At 41.6% G+C, this 18,503-nt stretch overlaps 1 non-coding gene across 1 annotated transcript; it reads right to left on the bottom strand.

Moving 5' to 3' along the window:
• Positions 1-16,466: 16,466 nt before the first annotated feature.
• LOC119933794 lies at positions 16,467-16,604 on the bottom strand. The gene has a single exon (XR_005452666.1). It is a non-coding gene; the product is annotated as a small nucleolar RNA SNORA7 (small nucleolar RNA).
• Positions 16,605-18,503: the final 1,899 nt, after the last annotated feature.

Genomic DNA, 18,503 nt, shown 5'->3' with positions numbered 1-18,503 from the left:
GTGAGTTTTGACTTGTAGCAAATTGCCTTCCAATCACTAGCCACTGCCCAAACTAGGAATGGAATGGGTATGCCTCTGCTTTCCTCTCCCTCTCATAGTACTGGAAACTCTCCAGGTGCAATCCAGGGATGAGAAATAAACTCTTACTATGCCCCATATATAAAGATCACAGGTATGGGACACTTTTGAGTGTATATATATATATATATATATATATATATATATATATAGTCTGCACCTATCAAAATGACCAGGAGGACTAGTAAGGAAATTATTGAGGAATACAGTTAACATATAGTACAAGTAGGGCTGGGTTCTCTTTTCAGTCAATGCCCACCTCCCATCAGAATAGGTTTATGATTTCACCTCCTTTTCTCCCGCTTACCTCTTAGAAATTCTACAGTTCAAAAACTCCGTTAGCTGCTGGTCTAATAACCTTGGCACATAATTAGTATAATCTTTGTGAGTGTATTGTATCTGATTTCAGTAACTACACAACAATTAGTTGATTATTGGTGCCCAGTAGAAATGTGTTATTACGAATTAGGGAGGGGAAAAAAGAGATGAACAATAATCACCCTGCATTTTCCATGGAGTGCAACTTGAAGCATAATTATCTTGTTCTGCAATCTGCAGGATATAAATAAATCAGGCCAATATGAGTGCAGTGAATGAGTCTCTACCAACAAAGAAGCATATTGCCAGCTCAAAAGATCATGCATATTTGGGGAAAAACTGGATGATTTTTTGTCATAGTTTTTAGAGAGAATAATCAATTGTATTGTATTTGAGCACTTACTGTATACAGGGCACTCTACTAAACACTTAAGAGAATACGACAGAGTTGGTAGATATGTTCCCTGCCTTCACTGAGCTTAGTCTTACTTAGCTTACAGAGGAGGAGACAGGCACTTATATAAGTAAAAATGAATTACAAATATATACATAGGTGCTGTGAGGCTGAGGGAAGGGTGAATAAAGGGAGCAAAACCAAGTGCATGGGTGACACAGAAGGGAATGGGAGTGGAGGAAATGAGAGCTTAGAAAGGGAAGGTCTCTTGGAGGAAATGTGTCTTCAGTAATGCTCTGAAGTTAGGGAGAGTAATTTTCTGTGAGAAAGAGGGAGGGCATTCCAGGCCAGAGGCAGAACATGGATGAGAGGTCAGCGGTGAGATAGATGAGATCGAGGTACAGTGAGCAGGTTGGCATTACAGTGGAAGGGGCCAAGATGATTGAGTGCTTTTAAAACCGATGGTAAGGAGTTTCTGATTAATGCGGTGGCAGACGGGCAACCTCCGGAGGTTCTTGAGGAGTGGGGGATCATGGGCTGAACTCTTTTTGTAGAAAAATGATCGGGGCAGCAGGTTGAAGTATGGACTGGAGTGGAGAGAAACAGGAGACAGTAATCAAGGTAGGATAGGATAAATGCTTGGATTAACATGGAATCAGTTTGGAGAGAAAAGGGTGATCTCTGGACATCGTAGTAGTGACTCTCAAAACTGAATTGCTCTGCCTCCTTGGTTTCAGCTGGAAAATAGCCAAAGACTTTCCTATTAATAATAAATTGGGTCCAATAGACATCGGTATAAGGCCAAAAAGATTTCTGGCAATGTGCCTCATCTGTATAATCATCACTTACTACTTCCAGTGCAGTAGCTATCGATATAATTATTTCAATATTCCTAGGATTACTGCAGCTTTTGGGGTGTCCAACCAGCCTTTTCCCTTTTTTTGGAGAGTCCAACTAGAAGGACTGCCCTTTCCTGTTTCTCAGTTGATTGTTTCCTTCTTTCCCCATAGTGATCAATGCTAGCTTACCTGTTTACTGATTGTTGTAATATTTATTGAGGCAAATGGGGCAGTGCGCAGTTTTCCTCATAGAAGTGAGAAATGTTTTTAATTTTTTTTTGCCGCTGGATTTTATGTAGGGATTCGTTATGTGTGTGCATGCACATGTAGCTGTTCTTTTCAAAGATGGCACTTTTGATGCTGAGATTTTATCCATTAATGTGAGTCTGGCTAAAAAGGCCCATGCCCTTAGGATAGATTTTGCTGCATTAATGAGTTTGTCCTGTACAGAGCCTGTCTGTTTTTGAGCCTGTCTCTTGGCATCCCAATCTTTGCTCAAGGTGAGCAATCCCATGCCCAATTGCTGTTTATGGCAGATGAGAAGCAGCTATTAAAGTTAGCCAAATAGTGATTCCTTTCACGTATAGTCTCCTAGGCAGTAACAGTTGGGCTCTCATACCTCATAGCTTTTGGGTCCTTGTCCAGTCAATATTGAATATTGAAGAACACCTTGCTAATAGAGGGATACAGGAGTCTTACCAGACCTGAGCACATTTGGGATTTATAGATTTAACCTTGGGACTTGGGTTCAGATTTGGATTCTAACCTCACCGATACATGGAATGGCATAGAGAATACATCATGGGTCTGGAAGTTAGAAGGTCATGGGGTCTAATCCCGGCTCTGCCACTTGTCTGCTGTGTGGCCTTGGGCAAGTCACTTCACTTGTCTGTGCCTCAGTTACCCCATCTATAAAATGGGGATTGAGACTGCGAGCCCCAGGTGGGACAGGGATTGGGTCCAACCTGATTTGCTTGTATCCACTCCAGTGCTCAAAACAATGCCTGACACATAGAAAGTGCTTAAAAAATAGCATTATTATTATTATTATTATTATCTCCTTGGGATCTCGTTTGACCTGCCTATCACCTAGTCCAAATCGGAAGATGCAGACCGGTGCAGACTATTCAGCAAGGCATCAAGGATCCAAAGTCAGCCTTAACTGATTGAAATCTTTTAAATTTTCATTCTAACTAGTGTCACTGAGACATAGATGTCTAAAAAAGATAGTAACGGAATCATAAGAAACAGCAAACTAGTAATGCTTGAATAACTAACAAAGTGGTTAAAGCCAAGTCTAATACTTCATTTATTGACCACTTTTATCTACTTGCCTTGAGAAGCAGCGTGGCTCAGTGGAAAGAGCATGGGCTTTGGAGTCAGAGGTCATGGGTTCAAATCCACTCTCTGCCAACTGTCAGCTGTGTGACTTTGGGCAAGTCACTTAACTTCTCTGTACCTGTTACCTCATCTGTAAAATGGGGATTAAGACTGTGAGCCTGCCATGGGACAACCTGATTTCCTTGTATTCCCCCCACAGCTTAGAACAGTGCTTAAAAAATACCATTATTATTATTATTATTATGTTCTTTGGGGTCAGAGAACATGTCTACCAAATCTGTAATACTGTACACTCCCAAGTGCTTAATACAGTGCTCGGTGCACAGTTAGAATTCAATAATAACAATAATAATAATGATGATGGTATTTGTTAAGTGGTTACTATGAGCCAAGCACTGTTCTAAACTCTGGGGTAGATACAAGATAATCAGGTTGTCCCACATGGGGCTCACAGTCTTAATCCCCATTTTACAGATAAGGTAACAGAGGTACAGAGAAGTTAAGTGACTTGCCCCAAGTCATACAGCTGACAAGTGGCAGAGTTGGGATTAGAAGCCATGACCTCTGACTCCCAAGCCAGTGTACTTTCCACTAAACCACGCTGAATGAATACAATTGATTGGGTGGTTTTTTTCTGAAACCTCTATCAATCTCTGACTTTGGCATACTCCATAGGCCCATGGCTGTGTAGTCCAAAGCCCTGGTTTCCATCAAGATGGCCTAGAATCAAGTTACTCATCTTGGAATCAGAGTCAGATTTAAACAAATCAATCTAGTTAACTTTGCCAAATAATTCCATATGCTTATCTCCCACTGAATGAAGTGTTTCCTTTCATTTGCCTTGAACCACCAGCTAGCACTGGTATATAGGAACTGGTGAACAACAATTTCATATTCACCCTCTCCAAACCCTTGAAAATTTTTGTAAACTTCTAACATGTCCCTCTAGGCGTTCACCTTTACAGACTGGCAAATCCTAATCTCTCAGTCTAATCTCCTACAGAATTTTCTTCATCCCCGATCATTTTGATTGCCTTTCTATGTACCTTTTCTAGCGTAATGTATAAATAAATGCAGCTGCAAAAAGGAAAATGTAACATAATCCCCAAAGGAATTGAGCGGACTGAAAATCAGAATGATGGACTTAATAGAAAGCAGAGCAGCAATGAACCCTTAGGCCAGAAGCAAATCAAGATGATTCAGAGCTGTCCCAATAGCACTGGACTGAAATTGTGCCTTTGGTACTTCTAAAACAGATTTCTTGACAGAAAAGAAGTACCATAGCAAATGTAAAAGCTTTTGCAAAATGAGAAATGAAATTCACTAATTTACAGAAACAGTCTGCATCTGTTAACCTTGCCAATATGATGAATCTCACATTCCACTGAGAGTATTTTGCTGTGGTATTTGGTATAAGGATTTGTCCTGCGGCCTTGTTAATGCAAATTATGGCCTTTCGATTGCCATTAAAAGCAAAGCTTCTGCATGGCAATTCTGCATAACTAAGTCATGGGATTCAGTATTGTGAAATCAACAAGCTAATGACCAGAAAGTAAGCAAATTTCCAACATGATACTTTTATTTTTCTTCCCCTGCACTCAACCCCACCACAGACATGGATAATGGATTTCGCTGATCAAGAAAAATGAACACTAACAGGTTTGGAAACACAAACCTTCTTGTTGATCCATAACACTGGACAAACCCATAAAGTAAAAGATTAAAATTTCTATAAATCCACTGGGTGAGATACCCCAGGAGCAGGAGGGTGGTTATCAGTCTGGCATTGAGACTGCATTCATGTCAGTTTGATTGCTGCTGAATCCACCACTGGAACTCTTATAATTGATTCCCTAGAATTGAACCTAGAGAACTCATCCATAAGCGTCTTGTGTCTTAGTAGTTGCTCATTTTCAAAAATTTCCTCTTCACATACACATTAGTTAAATTTTAACTATTTGTATCAGCATCTATTGTACGGCTTCTCAAACTTGCAACCAAATATTCACCCAGAACTTATCTGCTCCACTGTATTTTACTCTTGCTGCCTTTAATTACTGTGATCTCCTTGTTCCTTAATGACAAGCCACACCATTTCCCCTTGTGGCAGATACTTTCTCTCAGTGAACTATTTGGTGAAATGGATTGCGAGAGAAGTAAGCACCTATTATTGAGTCACTATATTTTCAAGTTCCATACACAGTGAAGGGGAGGTCATTTTAAAGTCATAAAATATCGACTGAATCATTCTGAAATTGAGCTTGACTAGCAGGTAAATTCTACTGTGGGATAGAGAAAAGGACCAAGAATAGAGAAAGTACTTCATGAAGACCCAAAGTGCATAAATGTTTTTCATCGATTGTTTTTGGAAGTATGGGTTTTCCCCTGTTCACCCAGATTCCTTTATGTCCTATTTTTCCTTCTCTTTTGCTTCGGGCTGGCAGGAAAATCTTGCACTCCAGGAAACTCATTTAGGTGGGTTCACGTTCTATAAAGGATGAGGTCCTGGTGAACAGCAAATAAATCTGGTGTGAATGCTCAGTTGAGTGCGGAGTATCCCATTTTTCTCTCTCCCCTCGTTTTCTCCTGTTGCGTTTCTGAAGCGGTGGAAAAAAATGTACATCCAGCAGTTTGAGGGAGATTATATGGCAACGGTGCCCATTGAAACCTTTAAAAAAAAAAAGTAGGCACCTTGCCAAGTTATTCAAAATCACTGTAGCTAAAGTCGCAGAACTCTTTCCTTCAAGTTAATGCAAGTGTTCAGTTACATCGTTGCTTCATTAGCTATAAATATTTATGAAAGCTTGACAGTCAAATCACTCCTTGTAGCTTCCACGAATTTTCATTGCCAAGTTCTTGGGACTCAAAGCCTTTCTGATCCTCCAACTTACTCCTCTTCACATTCAAAGGTCCTGTAGGCTTTGGTCAGCACAGGAATGGGTATCTGATGATGCTTACTCCTCCTGTATTAACGATCAAATGCACTTTTGAAAGTTCACTCTGAAATTTCATCTCAGAATTCCAGTCTGAGGGTTTTTGGGTTTTTTTAAGATCTGAAGTTCTGCAGGGGGTCTGACAACCTTCTCACCCCTCCAAACTCTCCTCATCAACAACTTGAATTCTCTCCTTCCTCATAAGTTATTTTCCCAGTAGAGGGGTAGGAGGAAGTCGATGGCTGGTGTCAATCTTAGCCCCTGCTTTCGTATTTTCTAAAGGAAACTTGGAACAGCTGGATCTTACTCATTCCAGCATTTTCAGATTTTCTAGGTCAGACAGTCTCCTCCCCACCCCACCCCCAACCCCTTTACTCTTCAGGGGCCAGTATGCCTGGCTCTTTTTTATTTATTTATTTTTTCCATGCTCAGCCTGGGATGAATAAATAAAAATCCCCAGGTGGAGTTTGAGGACCTCTGGTTTGGGTCTGCAATTACGTGACTTTGGCTATAATTATTCCAATATACTTTTGACGATCATATTTCCTTCGGGATGTTTAAGGGGATTGAAGCAAAACACCTCATCTAGGCCCTTTAAAGTCTCAGGAGGCGTGGGGGGAAATTATGTCCAGTTCTACAAACAATGAAATAGCCAGGCTGGGAAAGTGTTGGCCTACTTTATCTGAATCACCACACCCATTTTTCAGTACACTTTAGAGCAATGTCCAAGAGACTGTTTAAAATCTGGATGGCATTACATACTTCCACCCGGAGTCATATGGCCTACACACCTGAAATTGTTTTTTTTGGATCTGTGGCTAGTCTTCTTCCAAGAAACTGTTATCATCTTAGATAGGGTTGCACCTGGTGGCATTGATGGCTACACATTATACAGGCAGGCACTAATCAATTGTGTCCTGGGCTGCGTAGGATTTATCTTGGGGAAATTGCAACAGACTTTGGTTTGGAGTTTGAGCTACAGTAATGGGTGGTTTGAGGTCTTTGACAAGAGAGGGGAAAAAGAGCTACTTAAAGAGCACGGAGGCTGCCTTGGGCAGGTTTAAAATGGTCTAAAGCAGGGAAGCCTGGGAAGGGGTGGGGAAAAGAGGGGGAGAGAATCCCGGCTCCCCAGTCCATAATCAGTCAATGGGATTGAGCATTTATGGTGAGTTAAGCACTGCAAGGGTACAATACAGTAGCCCTCAAGGAGTTTACAGTCTGGTCACACCAGAGACTCACAACTAGTCCCTGCTAAGAGTGCAATGCACTGTTTTCCCTCCCCCACCGCCTCCCCCCTTGGTATGCAGCCTAATTTGACTGCATCACCACTGCTCAGACAGTTGACTTGTGACCTCAGTGAGTGGTTCTCAATTCTGTGCTCTCCATCGCAGTCTCCACCATTTTTTTATGGTACCTGTTAAGTTTACTATGTGCCAGACACTGTACTCGGTGCTGGGGTAGATTCAAGATAAGCAGGTTGAAATCGTCTGTGTCCCAAGTGAGGCTCAGAGCAGTGCTCTTCCATTAACATGACCTGCTTCTCGGGTGATGCTTGGCTTCCCCAAACTGTTCCTTCTCCTGGAGGAAAAGAAGCAGTGTGGCTTGTTGTCAAGATCCCGGGTTTGGGAGTCAGAGGTAGTGGGTTTTAATCCCGTCTCCACCTCATCAGCTGTGTGACTGTGCAAATCACTTAACTTCTCTGTGCTTCAGTTACCTCATCTGTAAAATAGGGATTAAGACTGTGAGCTCCATGAGGGACAACCTGATTACCTTGTATCTACCCCAGAGCTTAAAACAGTGCTTGGCACATAGTAAGCACTTAATACCATCATCATCATCATGGCTTAGTAGAAAAAACATTGCCTGGGTGTGGGGGAACCTGGGTTCTAATCCCAGCTTTGCCGATTGCTTACCATGTGAGCTTGGGCAAGTCACAACTTTTCTGTGCCTCCATTTCCACTACTGTAAAATGGGGGTCAAATGCCTGTTTTATCTTCTGCTTAGGCTGTGAGCTTCCTGTGGGACAGGGACTGTGTCCAACCTAATTCATTTGTATCTACCCTAATGCTTAAAACAGTGCTTGATACATAGTATGTGCTTAACAAATACAATAATAATAAAAGAAGGAAAGAATCAGTGTCACCCTAAAGAAAGCACTGCAGTTGCTTAGCTATGATCAGAGGAGGAAAAATGTTATGTCTAGCTCTGATCCAGCCTTCTTCCTAGCTTGTCCAGGGAGATGGATAAAACAAATAATGCCTAAAGAGAGAGAGAGAGAGAATGAAAGGTTTTCCCGACATCCCCAAACCCAAGAAAATGCATCTGAGGCTTGCCCCCTACCTTCCCAATGAAACTTGGAGGAACTGGAGAGTTGGAGAAGCAGTATGGCCTAGTAAAAAGAGCACAGGCCTGGGAATCAGAAGACCTGGGTTTTAATTCCAATTCAGCCACTTGTCTGCTGTGTAACCTTAGGAAATTCACTTGACTCCTTAGTGTCTGTTTCCTCAACTGCAAAATGGGAGTTAAACATCTGTTCCTTCTCCTACTTTGAGCCCCATGAGGGACAGGGACTGTATCCAACCCAGTTAACTTGTATCTACCCTAGCTCTTAGAACAGTGCTTGACACTTAACCTGGTAAGTGCTTATCAAATAGAATAATAATAATAATTGCTGTAGATTTCAAAAACCATTTACAATATTCTAGATCGCAATCTCCTTGAGGGTGGAGATTAGGCTACTGATTCTATTGTATTGTCTCAACCGCTTAATACAGTGTGTTGCACAGAGGAAGGGCTCAACTGAATACTGTTGACTGGTGGATTGACAAAACGGCTCTGAGATGCTACTGTATATTGGGAGGTTGGAATTGAACAGAAACTCTCCCCCCATCTTCAAAGCCTTATTGAAGGCACATCTCCAAGAAGCTTTCCCTGACTAAGCCCCCATTCCTCTTCTCCTACTCTCTTCTGCATCACCCTAACCCGCTCCCTTTATTCATCCCCCCACTCCCAGCCCCACAGTACTCATGTCCATATCTGAAATTTTATTTACTTATATTAATGTCTGTCTCCCCCTCTAGTCTGTAAGCTCGTGCGAACAGGGAATGTGTCTGTTTATTGTTGTATTGTACTCTCCCCAAGTGCTTAGTCCAGTGTTCTGCACACAGTAAGAGCTCAATAATTATGATTCACTGACTGACTGGGAGAGTAACTGTGGAGTCTGGGAAAGAGAACAGTCCTTTTTCTCGAGTCCCCTATAAATCAGGAAAACAGAACCAAGCTTGTATCCACTTTTGGATTGATTAATTCATCTGTATCTCGATAGAAAAGCCAACTTGAAATACCTCTGAAATAAACGGATATTCTGGGAAAAAGAACAGTCCTTTTTCTCGAGTCCCCTATAAATCGGGAAAACAGAACCAAGCTTGTATCCACTTTTGGATTGATTAATTCATCTGTATCTCGATAGAAAAGCCAACTTGAAATACCTCTGAAATAAATGGATATAGTCTTCCCAGAATCATCCTTAATTATGGCTTAAAGCAGAGACCAAAACAATTGTGGCCCCAAAGCCCACCATCATTTGAACTCTATTACAGAGGAACTACTAAACCATGATTTAATTAAAGCCTTTAATTAAGAATGAATATATTTTCACCTTATTATCTCTCAACTCATCCCAGGCAAATCTTCTCCCCACCCCTTCTTCCAATGACTCCCAGATAAGAACATATGGCAATAAACAGTGTTATTATCTGGGTCAGGGAGCTTGGAGGAACTGTGTATTGACTGATCATTTGACATCCAACATAATGGCTGAACTGGCTAACATGCCTAATCTCTCTCTTCACATCTATGACTTATTTTTCTTCTGCTAACCCCTTTACTGACCTTCCGTCCAGGAATTTATCCAAATCTAACTTGATTTTACTAATATTTTCCATCTACCCAACTCTGCCTCAGTCCTCTCTCCTGCTACACTCTTCCAGCTCTCTAGTTCATTCCAGTTCTTGAAACACCACCATCTACATATAATACTAATAATAATAATAATGGCATTTGTTAAGCGCTTTCTATGTATTAAGCACTGTTCTAAACACTGGTAGATACAAGGTTATCAGGTTGTCCCATGTGGGGCTCATGGTCTTTATCCCCATTTTACAGATGAGGTAACTCAGGCACAGGAAAAGTTAAGTGACTTGTCCAAAGTCACATAGCTGACAAGTGGCGGAGCCGGATTAGAACCCATGGCTTCTGACTCCCAAGCCGTGCTCTTTCCACTAAGCCACACTGTAACCCCACTCCCTATTACCAGGTTACTTTGTCTGCTCTCGTTACCTACCCGTCATCCACTGCTACGTCACACTAACTGTGGTATTTGTTAAGCGCTTACTAGGTGCCAGGCACTGTACTAAGCACTTGAGTAGAGACAAGTTAGGTCAGGAATGATCCCTATTTCTCATTGAGCTCACAATCTAAGTAGAAGGGAGCACAGGTATTGAAACCCCATTTTATAGATGAGGAAACTGAGGCACAGAGATATTAAGTGACCTACCTAAGGTTACTCAATGGACAAGTGGCAGAAGTCCACTGACCCCAAGGTCTGTGCTCTTATAACAAGGCCATATAAATGTATACATTCTGATCTCCTGACCCTTTCTCCATTATGTGGCTGATATTTCGGACTTCAGAAATGGAGCAGTAAGGCAAAGATCAATCTTCAAGTGTACGCTGGTGGAACGGAATGGCAATCACACACCGTTTTATGCAGCCACACGCCTAGATAAAAATCTCACCCATGGATAAACTCGATGAACTCAAAGGGCAACTTTGTGTTCTCTAATATTCTGTCGTTGCCAAAGGTGTCTATCTTCCACTATTACCTCCCGCAAGACAAAGGCTGTGTATTTAACATGCCTCATAGCGTGCAGGTGAATGCTTAATAATTGCTGTTTGACTATGACTTAAAATAGCACATCTTCATTGAGTAGTCCATATGGACTGGAATTGTCTTTTGTCTCTAGAATTCTTCCAAGTGCTTCATATAGTGGTTTGACAATGTACATGCTCAATTTTTAGACTGTGAGCCCACTGTTGGGTAGGGACTGTCTCTATATGTTGCCAACTTATACTTCCCAAGTGCTTAGTACAGTGCGCTGCACACAGTAAGCGCTCAATAAATACGATTGAATGAATGAATGAATGCCCTGTTCTTAGTGCTGGCGCAGACATAAGTTTGGACACAGTCCCTGTCCCACACGGGGCTCACAGCTTTAATCCCCATTTTGCAGATGAGGTAACTGAGGCACAAAGTGAAGTGACTTGCCCAAAGTCACACCACAGACAAGTGGTAGAGTCAGGATTAGAACCCAGGTCCTCTGACTCCCAAGCCCCTGTTCTTGCCATTAGACAAAACTATTGACCCTATGTGAAGAGAACTATTCAAATGGTTTGGGTTTGTCCATTATTAATAATAATAATAGTGGTATTTGTTAAGCATTTACTATGTGCCAAAAACTGTACTAAGCACCCGAGTAGATACAAGATAATTAGATCTCACATGAAGCTCACAATCTAAGTAGGAGGGAGAACACCTATTAAATCTTCTAGACTGTGAGCCCATAGTTGGGTAGGGATTGTCTCTTTTCATGTTGCTGAACTGTACTTTCCAAGTGATTAGTCCAGTGCTCTACACACAGTGTGCGCTCAATAAATATGATTGAATGAATGAAATCCTCATTTTGTAGATGAGGGGACTGAGGCACAGAGAGGTTAAGTGACTTGCCCAAAGTCTCGCAGCAGATAGGTGGTGGAGCTGGGATTAGAACCCAGGTTACCTGATTTCCAGGCTCAGCCTCTTCCCACTAGGCTATGCTTTTGGCTCATGTCACCATTAATAATAATAATAATAATTCTGGTATTTGTTAAGGTCTTACTATGTGCCAGGCACTGTACTAAGCGCTAGGGTGGATATAGGCAAATTGCGTTGGACACAGTCCCTGTCCCATATGGAGTCACAGTCTCAATCCCCATTTTACAGATGGGGTAACTGAGGTCCAGAGAAGTGAAGTAACTTGCCCCAAGGCCACGTTCATTCATTCATTCAATTGTATTTATTGAGCGCTCACTGTGTGCAGAGCACTGTGCTAAGCACTTGGCACAGCAGACAGCATGGCTCAGTGGAAAGAGCACGGGCTTGGAGTCAGAGGTCATGGGTTCGAATCCCTGCTCTGCCACTTGTCAGCTGTGTGACCTTGGGCAAGCCACTTAACTTCTCTGCGCCTCAGTTATTTCATCTGTAAAATGGGGATTGACTGTGAGCCCCACGTGGGACAACCTGATCACCTTGTATCCCCCCCAGCACTTAGAACAGTGCTTTGCACATAGTAAGTGCCTAACAAATACCAACATTATTATTATTATTATTTTTAAGTGGCAGAGCCAGAATTAGAACCCATGACCTTTTGAATCCCAGGCCCGTGCTCCATCCACTATGCCATACTACTATTTTGGATCAAAGAAAAGTAGCCCTTGAAAAACAACTCCAAATAAACCTGAGTTTGTGGATACATTTCTTCTCATTCTTCCTTTAGCAGAGCTGTACCAGACCCTATAATATAGGTATGGGGCTCCTTTCTGAGAACCCAGCAAATAGCAAGAGTGAACCTGATCATGCACTGCCCTCCAGTTTACAAAATATGGAAGACATTTTTTTAATCACACTTGTTAAACACTTAATAGGTGCCAAGCACTCTACTAAACTTTGAGGTAAATAAAAGATAATTAAGTAGGATAAAGTCCCTGTACCACGTGGGTCTCACAGTCTAGGAGGAAGTAGAATTTATTTGTAATGGCAAATTCAGTTAACCATTTTTATGATGTTAGTTTCCATGTGTCAGTTGTTTCCCAATGAAATCTACCTTTGACCATGTTGGTTTGGGAATACTTATCATTCTCTCTTAAACTAGTTTATAAACTATGGTTATGTCATTTTAGAGATTATTATAGGAAGCAGTTTGGTTTAGTGGAAATAAGAGGTCATGGGTTCTAATCTCAGCTCCGCCACTTGTCAGCTATGTGACTTTGGGCAAGTCACTTAACTTCTCTGTGCCTCAGTTACCTCATCTGGAAAATAGGGATTAAGACTGTGAGCCCCATGTGGGGCGACTTGATTATCTTGTATCTCCCCCAGCACTTACAACAGTGTTTGGCACATAGTAAGTGCTTAACAGATACCATCATCATCATTACTGAGGCATTACTATGTGCTAAGCACTGGCGTAGACAGATGCAAGAGCCGACACAATCTCCATGCCTCACAAGGACTCCTTTTGAGGAAGGGAGGGAAGGTAAGCAGATAAAAGAGAGAAAAGGCAGAAAAGAGATTCTTAGAAGGGCAATAGCTTTCCTGGAGGCATCGTCCAGAGATGTTTTACTCCCAGGAACCCGCTCAAGTATGAGCGGACTCAGACCTCACCTACACTTTTGCATGTTTCTTTCCTCGTTATGGTCCCTGGGGTCAGGTTCATTCAATTGTATTTACAGAGCATTTACTGTGTGCAGAGCACTGTATTAAGCACTCGAATCTCCCACCCACCCCCATTCTTGGGGGTCACTGAGGTTCATTTCTTTCTCCTACACGTAACTACCTGGCTCTGTGGCCAGAAGCCATTGGAACCAGATAGGAGCTTGATATGGTGAAGCTAAAATCAATCAATCAATCAATCGTATTTATTGAGCACTTACTGTGTGCAGAGCACTGTACTAAGTGCTTGGGAAGTACAAGCTGGCAACATATAGAGACAGTCCCTACCCAACAGTGGGCTCACAGTCTAGAAGGGGGAGACAGAGAACAAAACCAAACATACTAACAAAATAAAATAAATAGAATGTACAAGTAAAATAAATAAATAGAGTAATAAATATGTACAAACATATATACATGTATACAGGTGCTGTGGGGAAGGGAAGGAGGTAAGATGGGGGGATGGAGAGGGGGACGAGGGGGAGAGGAAGGAAGGGGCTCAGTCTGGGAAGGCCTCCTGGAGGAGGTGAGCTCTCAGTAGGGCCTTGCTCTCAAGAACTTCTGCTCCTTGGAACTGTCCCTGTTGCCCCTCGCCACCTCCTAAATCACTTATCCGGGGCCCCCAAAACCACTGCTCCTGGCAGTCAGTGCTCTCAATCCAGCCCTGGGACTTTGCCAAGTAGAAATGATCTGTGCTGACGTTACGTAAATGTTCTCCGTGGATATTTAACTTTCTGTTCTCGTGCATTTCAATCTCTCTTCAATTAGTCAGATGGTTCTCTATCAACTCTCTCAGTGTTTTCCAGTAGGTCATACTTTGTGAAACCTCTAACAACTAATTAAAGTTTCATTTTAGACCTTTAGTAGTGCGATCAATAATTTAGGGAGCAAAGAAAACATTTTCTGGGAAAGCATTAGCTTCAAAATGCACAGAAGTCGCTCACTCCCGGTAACTACATTCGATTTCACTGAGGCTGGAGCTGGGGGATGGATAATAGCTGAAAATTGTGCCCAAAGGCTTGTCATCTCAATTTGGAGTTTCCTTTTAATCCGTTGAGCTTGCTAGAGTAATAACTAATTAGAACCATTACAAAACTGTGGCTATAAATTATTATTTTTGGAAAAAGATCAAAACCATTATCTACTAATGTTATTTAATTCCAATACATTTATCAGTCCCACTTTAAAGCTCAGCCTTTTAAAGAATTACAGCATTTCTGATAGAGTTTAGTGCCCAGAAATTCAAAAATATAGGCAACTGAAATTTCCAAATTCCAGCCATAGAACTATACATGGTTATTCGGATGTCTAAGCTGTTACAACTTCGGGGGCTGTTTTCCAAGTAACAGATTTTTGCCTTTTTTTCCCATGGTTTACCAGTCCAGAACATGAAAATGTTCAATGATAAATGATCTATCTTGGCTTAGATTGCCCCTAGATATGACAAACTTGGGAAGAAAGATTTTGGGGAGTAATTTAGCTACTGACCTACTGTGTACACCGTGTGGCTACTCAGTATGCTCTGAAATCAATCAATCAATCACATTTAAGTGGTTACTGTGTGCAGAGCACTGTACTATGAGCTTGGAAGAGTACAATATAGAAGAGTTGGTAGATACATTCCCTGCCCAAAAGGAGCTCACAGTCTAGAGTGAAAGACAGACTAGAATATAAATAAATTATGGATATATATGTAAGTGTTGTGGGATTGAGGATGGGGTGAATAAAGGGTGCAATTCCAAGTGCAAGGGCAATTCATATGGAATAGCTGCTGAGGTACCATGATATCCAGCTCTTAGAACAGCATTTAGCACATACAAAACACTTAAGTACCAAAATTATCTGCCACTTGTCCCACATGCCCTGGGATTTGGTTGTGAAATTTTAAGTTTTCATGCCAGTCGGGTAGCAAAGAGGAAGAACCTTGCATTTTAATTTTGATGACTGTTCCACAGAGGCTGTCCATACTATTCATTCATTTGTATTTATTGAGCGCTTACTGTGTGCAGAGCACTGTACTAAGCACTTGGGAAGTTCAAGTCGGCAACATATAGAGATGGTCCCTACCCAACAACGGGCTCACAGTCTAGAAGGGGGAGACAGACAACAAAACAAAACATGGAGACAGGTGTCAAAACAGTCAGAATAAATAGAATTATAGCTATAATATGCAGCTATACTACCAGGCCAGAGTCACTTTAGAAGTTTATATTGACATAAAAGCATAACTTGGGCTGTTTGTTCATAGCCAAACTAGGTTTAAGTTTGTTATTTGATTCCCAGGGTGCATCAGGAAAGGGCTGTGGTAAATAAAGACATTTTCTAGTAGTTTGGGTACTTAAGTGCTTACTATGTACCAAGTATCATACTAAGTGCTAGGACAGATACAAGATAATCAAGTCAGACATAGTCCACATGGGGCACACATTCTTAGTAGGAGGGCAGACAGGGATTGAATCCTCATTTTATAGATGAGGAAACAGAGACACAAAGAAAATAAGTGACTTATCCAAGGTCACACAGTAGACAAGTTTTACTTGCAAGTTCTGTCCTTGCTCATCCAATGGAGAACAGGTCATTACCCTTTGTCTTGAGATCTGCTGATTCCCTGCCCCGACCTCTTCACTACAAGTCTCCCGTTCAGGATATACAGAAATTCCACTTGAATCTAGATTCAGTAAGTTAAGCCATGGCACTTGGATTTCCTAGGGCATGACAAGTGGCTTTTAATGACAACCAAACTTTTATTTAAAAAAAAAAAAGGAAAACCAGTAAACTATTTTTTGGGTGGGACTAATTGAAGGATTGTTGTTGTTGTCTTATGCTGTTGAATCGTGTCCGACACATAGCAACGCCATAGATACGTCTCTCCCAGAACACCCCACCTCCCTCTGCAATAGTTCTAGTACTGTATCCACAAGAGTTTTCTTGGTAAAAATACAGAAGTGTTTTACCACTGTCTCCTTCCATGCAGAAAACTTGTGTATCTACCCTTGACTCTCTCCCATGCTGCTTCTGCCCAGCACAGGTGAGTTTTGACTTGTAGCAGATTGCCTTCCACTTGCTAGCCACTGCCCAAGCTAGGAATGGAATAGATATGCCTCTGCTTGACTCTCCCTCCCATAATTGAGACTGGTAGTGTACTGGAAACTCTCTAGGTGCAACCCTGAGAGGTGTCATTGGAGAATTAGCAATAGCCAAGTCTCACAGATAATCACTGTGGAGTGGCGATCTTCCTTGCAATTGAAGGTTCTTCTTTTTGTCTCCTAATAGCTCTCCTTCTGTCACTCCAGGAGCGTCCCACAGAAATTGGGGAAAATTCAGTTCAATCTATGGTTCTTACTGAGGGCCTACTATGTAAAGAGCACTGTAAGCTCACTATGGGCAGGGAATGTATACATTATATTGTTAGACTGTACTCTCCCAAGTTCTTAGTACAGTGTTCTGCATGTAGTAAGTGCTCAGTAAATACAATTGATTAATTGGACTAGATCCTTAAGAGGAAGAATGAATGGGAAAAGAGAAAATTGAGATTAAAAGGGCAAATTGGGATAGATGAAATGAGGGACAGGCTTGAATTGAGTAACAGGAAAAGAGCTGTGGGGGAGAAGAGGGAGACGGGGATAAAATGACAGGGAAAGAAAAAGAAGCACATGGAGCATAATGGGAAAAAGACCTCTAAAAAAGTGAGATGAGGCAAGAGGGACAGATATAAGAACCCAGGATTAGAGGGATCAGAAAGGGACAGAGGTGAAAGAGAGGAACTGGGGAGTTATTAATCAATTGATTACATATTCAAGCCAGCATCCCTGTGAGGCAGTACTCTGGGTTAGTTTGCTACTTCTAAATTCCACTGTTTGTGCTAATGATTCACAAGAGGATAGGCAATTCTAGGTATGGATTTGGAAGAGTAAATTCCTGAGTGTTCAGGGCCCTATTCTCCTAAATATATACGTAAATGGCATTAAAATCTGCCCTACTGCTCATTTGTGGCAAAAGTAAGATCAAGGATATTTATTGAGGGTTTAACAAAAGTGCAGCACTGTATTAAACATTTGGGAGAGTACAGAAGAAGTAAGATGCATGTTCCCCATCACCCTCAAGGAGCTTATAATCTAATGAGGGACACAGACAAAAAATATTTACAAATAGAGGGAGCAAGGGGAAAAATAAGGATCTAACAGGAAGTAATAAAATTATATCAAGATAAATTGCTGAATAAATAATATAAAGCAAAATATATATGCCAAGAATAGAAATAAAATAACTGCTAAAGATGGCCTAGGGTGTTGTGAATTAATCAGGGAAGGCTTTCTAATGAAACACCACAGTTGTAGAGAGGCTATGCTAATATTAGAGAATACCCAAGATAGTGCATACTTAGACTATCCTCTCCACCTGTAGGTCTTAGCCCAAAAATTGAAACTTCTGGTTTGTGTTAGCCAAAGTCAATTTTGAGTGGGACATTGAGCCCAAATCAGAAATAACTTGAAAAATGTACCACTTCTGGCCATGTTGGGGCAAAATAGATCACTGTCATACTCTGATAGCCAGCATTCAAAATCCAAGATAACTTGAGTGACTACTCCAGGTTTTGACCAGTCAAACCTGGGAGGAGTTGAGGAGCAAATTGAGCGTTTATGTCTGATTCTGCCCCAAAATGACCTTGGTTATCCTATAGCAGAAGTGGTTATATCAGTCCATTGTATTTATTGCTTACTATGTGCAGAGCACTGTAGTACATGTTTAGGAGAGTACAGTATAAAAGACACATTCCCTGCTCACAATGAGCTCACAGTCTATGGGGGGAGACAGATATATAAATAGATAAATTACGGATGTGTATATAAGTACTGTGGGGCTGAGGCAGGGGGGTGAATGAAGGGAGCAAATCAGGGTTATGGGAAAGGAAGTGATAGAAAAGGAAATGAGGCTTAGTCAGGGAAGACCTCTTGAGGAGATGTGCCTTCAGTAAGGCTTTGAAGACGGGGAGAGTAATTCATTGTCTGTCGGATATGAATAGGGAGGGCATTCCAGTCCAGAGACAGTATGTGGGCAGGTGGTTGGCGGTGAGA

This window comes from Tachyglossus aculeatus, chromosome 10 (genome assembly GCF_015852505.1).
Source record: "Tachyglossus aculeatus isolate mTacAcu1 chromosome 10, mTacAcu1.pri, whole genome shotgun sequence".
NCBI lineage: Eukaryota > Metazoa > Chordata > Mammalia > Monotremata > Tachyglossidae > Tachyglossus > Tachyglossus aculeatus.
This window is presented reverse-complemented; position numbering and strand designations above follow the sequence as displayed.